The sequence below is a fragment of the Parus major genome, chromosome 6, assembly GCF_001522545.3.
Source record: "Parus major isolate Abel chromosome 6, Parus_major1.1, whole genome shotgun sequence".
Lineage (NCBI taxonomy): Eukaryota > Metazoa > Chordata > Aves > Passeriformes > Paridae > Parus > Parus major.
Window position 1 is genome coordinate 27,460,097 of NC_031775.1, and position 6,927 is coordinate 27,467,023.

Sequence of the window (6,927 nt, forward strand, 5' to 3'; positions counted from 1 at the left end):
CTCTTGGTCACAGCTGATTAATACATTAAACCTCTTCCCCCCACTATTGACACCAATTACCAAGACACCAGGTCATACTAAAAGAACATGATATTAATTCCCAAGCACCTCCCTCTAGCTTCTGTACTATTAGATTTCCATTCTGTCAGTCCACAAGGTCATTTCTTTTTTCTGATACACTAGTCACTCCAATTTCGTGTCATCTCTTAATGCCATACCCATTCTCCTTCCTTCATCAAGTTCAAAAGTACTACTTAAATCAGTGCCAAGATCAGTCCTAGAGGAGTTCTACCAGCAAACTCCTTTCAATTTGATATTTTCATTTTTAACAGAACCACATTTTAATACAACCATTTACTCAGTTCATCTTCCACCTTCAGTGCTTGCATTAAAGCTCATTTTCCCACCCCCAGTAACTTCCTACAACAAACAATATAATGCCTTATTTTGATCAAGGTAGATTAGGTCTGCTGCATTACTCTTCTCTGGGACAATTATCTTATCAAATGAAGATATTAAGTTAGTCTGATACAATCCTTCCTTGATAAAATCATGTTGTTTTTCCCACTTTCCATTTACTTCTAGGTTCTTGATAATTTTTTTTTTCATTCAAAATCTCCTCTAAGACCTTGCTTGATGTTGAGGTCAAGCCATCACACCTGCACTTTATTTGACCACCTCTTTTCCTTTTCATGAATACAGGGAATAACATTATTAGTCTTTAGTTGTATTGAGACAGCCCTGAACTGAACAGATACACATAAAATCCCTAGAAATGCATTCATTCAGTGCAAATCATCATTGCAGGATTCTTCCATGCCTTGAAATGGGCATTGTTTAACACTCTCCAGTTTTTGGCAGTAAATAGGCTCTGTTTAGCTGATAGCTCATCTGGGGAAAATTCCATTGCTCCGTGTCCCTGTGTCCCTTAAGCACTTCTTTTTTATATTTTTTTATTTTTTTTTCTTTTTTGAAGCACTGGAAGATCTAGCAATATTCACAATCAGCAACAATTGATTTGAAACTGGCATTTGAGATACACTTATTTATTTTAGCAATGGAAGAGCAGGGTTAAAAACAAGAAACACTATAAACAGTAGCCTCAATATGATATATATTTTAAAAGAAACAGGAATAGGCCAAAACATGCATGAAAACACATATGAAAGCACTTTGTGTTATTCACTTTGGTAAACTCTGCTATCTCAACTATGGATATTAATTTTGTATTCAAAGCACTGACTTAGTGCAGATATTTAAAATATTCTGATTTATTTTTCAAAATGAGAAAAAAGTAATTATTTTAAAAGAAGTAACATTTTTGCCACTTATTCTAATTCACTTTCCTTCTGTTATCTTCTTTCTCAAAAGGCAAGCTGTAAAAAGATGAACCCAGCAGAATTATTTATATACTTTTCACACAATCTGTGAATAGACATGTTTAATGCTTCTGAAAAGAAGTGACTGTAATACAATGCAAATTATTAATTTATGAATGTGGCACAATTGATAATACATGCTTCCTGCAGCTGTGATTTTCTACTCTACTGGAATGGGATGCTTTTATTATCCTGCCTAGGCTCTGAGTCCTGGCAGATGTATGCAGATGTGTGCCATGAAGCCTTTGAAAATTTCAGGATTAAAGGTAGCCTATCTTCCAGAAGCATCAATGGGAAGGAATATGGAAGGGATAGGAACTTAACTCTAGGTTCTCTATTTTTATGCCACCTTTAAAAAAGATGAAATTAAAGCATAACACCAGATCAATAGGCAGTAAAGTTTATGTAGTGTTATTTATCATTGTAAAGTCTTTATTAAATATGTACTTCTGCCTGCAAAGGGCTGTGCTGAATGAAGAGAGCCCGGTTTTATAGAGATGTATTTATAAGATTGGATTTTACAAAGCAGCTTGTAAAATCTGCAGGTAGAACATACCTTCTCCTCAATATCTTCAAGGAAAGAAGTATTCTGAAAATTGTTCAGGATATTTTGAGGGTGTAGGGACAATAGCTTTTTTTTTTTTAGAATATATGATTAGAATTGAAACTTACTTAGAAAACAGTTTGTCACTAAAAAATACCATCTGGCCCTATTTTTGTAAGAGGTTTTAAGAGACCATGCATTTTCAATGCAGCAAGTTTTCAGAATCTGGGTCTGTGTTTTAGTCAAACTGAGATAGCCCTTCCTCAAACTTTCTTGGTCTGGGCATGCAAGGAATGTGGAATCATTGCTGCTGCTGCCTAGTTCAGCCCATGGGCGTGTGTCCAATGCTTCTGAATGTCTAAGGAAGTTGTCATGTCTTAAACAGAAGGAACACAGATGGAGCCACAAAATTAATCTTCTGAAAACTATTAGCAGAGAAGCCTAAAAGTGTAATGGACAGCTCTTGGTTTCACATGAGAATTATTCTCATTGTTCAAGAAACTCATTTGGCTTTAATGCATACAGTGGAAGGATAAAAGTTATCTAACTTACACTAAATAGCACTCCTATTATGAATAAAGACAATAAAGCCATTTCATTTCAGTCATCTTCACATACTCTTTTTCCTACAAGTGCAGCATCAAGTAGAAATAGAGCTTTAATAACGATTTTTTTAAAAAAAATCTGAAATATATTAGAAGAAATAATGACAGCTGCTCACCTGATAATTTAGCAGGATTGTATGTGAACTTCAGAGAACTGACTGAAACAGAAAAAAAATTCCTTTGATTAACTAACTATAAAATTATTACATTCTCCTTTGGTGTTTATTAGTATTTTTCTATGATTAAGGTAAAATTTATATGACAAAAAGAGCTAGGCTGGAATACTGAAAACATACCATAATTAATCAATTAAAACAAAGTATTTTCAACAGACTGGTTAATGCATTTCAATCTAAGATTACTTTCTTGCATGAAGGTCCCAGTCCTCAAAGTGTTTCTTTAACAGCCCTTTTTTCAGAGGATTTAATACTATTACACATCTTCTTATAGGATGTTATACCATAATGGATAACTTATTTACATTTCTGCTAATATCAAATGAAAAAAAAATCTCTCTCATAAATGGAAGATACAAACAATTATAACATAAAAAGTATTTATTCATTGTTTCTGTTATAACTTCCATTGGGTGCCAACTTAGGGGTAACCAGTACTGATGTAAAGCAAACTACAATTTCCCATATAAATAGTAAAGAAAATTCACCATGAAAATGCAAATCCAAGGCTGTGTTTTGTACTGTGACATACACTCCAGATCTGAATTTTTTTTCTTCATTAGGCAAGTTACTACCCTTATGCCAAGATAAATAAGAGCTCTGATATATGTTTCAAAACAAGAGCCTCATTTGTTGCTTATCCAAATAGTACAGAATAGCAGAGTGTAAAAGTTTTAGGATAGACTCTGACCCAGTAAAACTGAAATGTATTTAAGACTCTAAACCACTGCAGAGGAACAATGTGGATACCTTGGATATAGTGTGGCACAGTAACCAATCAGCAAAGAAAGCAGGTGGTGTGTTCTCTTACCAAAAATTTTGAAAACTTAGATTTAAACCCATGAAAGAATAATCTTTGCTTTAGTAATCTAAAGGGATCCCAGTGAAGCCTTTCCAGATGGAATTAAACAAAATCTTGGATATAAGACTCAAACAGAGATATCACAATGCAAATAGCAGGCTTTTTCCTTATAAAGAACATCTGTTGTGAAGTTGTTTACATTCCTACCAAAGTGCAAAAGGGTATCACTAATTCTCCATTGCAGCCAGGCATGTTACTGCTTAATATTTTTAATAAACACACAGAGCTTTTCAGTAACTCACAGTTTTTTCACCTGAAAAAAAAATAATAGGGAATTGGGGCAAAGAGAAACATTCTCATTTCTCATGATACTCATTTCCATATAATTTTCCAGGGATTTATTTCTCTATTTCCCATTATTTTATATTTTATTACATGAATTTTGTAGTCTATTTCCCTCCTATTACAAGGAGGAAACAGGGTGTCCATTCATGACTGCCTTGCTGAGCACTCTACTAGAAATGGAGAGCTTCCAGCCTGTGGGTCAGCAGTTTGCTCTCACTCTTGCAGAGATAAAAACTAGACTGTTCTCAGCCTGAGTTCCTCAGGAAATTTGAGATAGGATATAAATTATAGGTTGTTGTTGCATTTTAATGTTTCCCTTCTCTGTTGTCCTGCTCTAGGTTTTCAGAAGTAGTTGAGATAGTTAAGTGGCCAGCAAGAGCAGGAGAACCTTCTTGATTTACAATAAAAACAGTTTATTTGATGTCACTAAGTTACACTGCTTGCAGAATTTTAACAATTTCAATGAAATTTTAAACAACAGAGGTAAAGCCTTGCTGTTTAGAAGTGGCATTATAAAATAAATTTTTAATAAGTCTGTGATTTTTTTTAGTGCTGATTATGATAAATAATTACTGGGTTTTGGTTTCTCACCATTTGTAGTTTCTCTCCAATAGAATTTCTGCTCAGCATTACATTCCAAGCTGTTAGAGAACTCTCATATATTTTTATTGTTCGTTTTTTACATACACACACACACACATATATTTAGGCTATTTCCTTTAAAGGAAGCGTTAACTTCAGTGCTGAATGCAAAATGACAGCTGTGAATTCATGCCACAGAACAATTTGACTTTATTCCTTCATGTGAGGTAGGCAAAAGTAGTTGTCAAATACAAAGACCCCCAAGAGCAAAGGAAGACCAGAGAGATGTAGGTTGGTAAAAAGATTTGCTATAAATAAAACTGTTCAAAAGTAAGCAGTGTAGTTTGTATATGGAAAAAATACTAACAGTGCTTAAGAATAAAAGACAAAATTTTTTTGTAAATATAATCAATTAAATATAAAACAATTTCTAGTTCTTATCATGCATTTCTTATAGTGAAGACCATATTGCATCAGTTGCACCCTTCCACTTCTTCACTTTTGCCTCTATTTTTGGCTTTTAGAAAAACAATTTATGAAACAATCAGAGTGCATATGATTTAGAAATGTTAAGTAATAATTTTATATAGTGTCTTGAAATGACAAGAAAAATCTTTCTTTTCTTCTTCCTACACAAACTAAAGAAGAAACTTGTAGAAGAAACTTCAGTATTAGCACAGCAGCCTGATTACGAAGGGCAATTAGTAATTTTGAAGAACACTAAAAAGACATGACCTGATTACAGCACAGTGATTAAGATACAGATATAGATTAAGATTAGGATGTACTGATATGACCGACAGAATGAAATTAAAGTCACTTTTCTCGCAGCTAGTGATCGGCCAAAGATCTTATGCTTTGCAAAAGCTGGAGTTGAGCAAAGGCAATGCACGTTTTACTTTTATTCTGAAACATCCAGGTTCTTGCCATCTCATCCTTTTCCATGGGAGCCAGCAAGTGCACACCTTTGATCTGATGGATTTGATCCTGATTCTGAAATCACTGGTATATGTTTCACATGCTTGGTTAAATTTACATAATCCTGAGTTATTATTGTGAGTAATTTACCATATAAAAATCAAGCACATAGCAAATTGCTGCAGGAGTCAAAAACTGTGAAGCTTAATGTCAAATGCTTGTCCCACAGAATTTTTTTCTGAAGGAAACTCTTAGAGGACTGTTAATCGTGCTGAATGGTCATTCTCAGACAGTGAGAAGTGTGGTTGGAGTCAGACTCCTCTTTCTGGGGAGAACAGCTCCTTTGCCATAATTAGAGGCGATGAAGCACCCTCCACAAAACACAGTCATTCCTTTAATAAGTGACACTGAACTCTATCCCAGCCTACAGCAGACTTCTCAGCTTCAAACACAAAAGCAGTCAAGTCTCAAAAACTTCAAAGAAAGCTTTTCATTTTATTTTCTCCTTGATCCACTGATAGAGCAGTTCATTTTCCTGAATTTTGTAAAATGACTTTTTGACTCATCAGACCTGTGTAACAAATCACTGTCTCAATCACCAAATGTTCCTGTTTGACTCATCTGCTTTCCCTTTGACCTTTGGGTAGGAAGCTTCACTTCTGAAACATTTTCTAAATTCACTTTTGTGAACTCTTCCCCCTCAGTTGCACTTTGTGGTATTTTAAAAAAATAATTGCATTTCCTGCAACATAATGTGCTAGTTTCAGGGTTTTAAATTTCAACAGAACACACATTTTCTTAGAGCAATGTCTTTCTTTTAAAAAACATCAATTTCTAACAGTACAATCTGTAACATGGTGCCTTTTAAGCAGTAAATACTATAACTTAAGATTTTTACAGAATTCTGTTTCATTCTGCTGGCTTAGAATAGCTTTTACATTAATGATACATTTGTCCTCTCATGTATTTTGATGGTCAAAGACTTTCTAATTTCTGAACTTTGCTGCTTCAATCTATGCTAAGACAGTATCTCCTCTGAGGAAAACTATAACAATGCACAACTTTTTCAGTGTTAAAAAGTCTGGAAATCTATAAAGTTTCATTCCTCCAGGCTTTTTCTGCCTCAAAGCAAGTAGGCAAACTTCACACAGTTGTTCTCTGCAGGAAATGGAGTCAATCCTTCCCAAGATGTAAAAGCAAACCTTGTAATGTGAATTATATTTTCAACCAGGTGCTTGCATTTCCAGGTGTACCATCCAGTAATGTACAAACCAGAACTTTGCGGGAACCCAGAGCATTGTAAATTTTTACACAATTATTCTCCAGAAGAGCATAAAATGGGCTGTGTTGTGGTCTTTGCTTACTGGGACTAACTGGAACAGAAACACTACCCATTTTACACTCATGGTGAAATACAACCCAGCTGAATGTGATCACTAAGTTCCATAGAGTCAACTTTACTGATAGCAGATTTTAGCCTATTTCCTTAACTTCTCAGGTTAGACATCAGTCTTCAAAAGATAAGTAAATCTGAACAGATGTAACATTTAGAAAGGATGATGGTCCCTCCGTAGAA

At 34.5% G+C, this 6,927-nt stretch overlaps 1 long non-coding RNA gene across 2 annotated transcripts in view; it reads right to left on the bottom strand.

The window, feature by feature from the left end:
* The window catches only part of LOC107206532, a 46,387-nt gene that overhangs the window by 10,643 nt on the left and 28,817 nt on the right, over positions 1–6,927 (bottom strand). For both annotated transcript variants that reach the window (XR_004498112.1, XR_004498113.1), the window contains exon 2: positions 2,645–2,686. This is a non-coding gene — a long non-coding RNA (uncharacterized LOC107206532). The remainder of the gene's footprint in view (positions 1–2,644; positions 2,687–6,927) is intronic.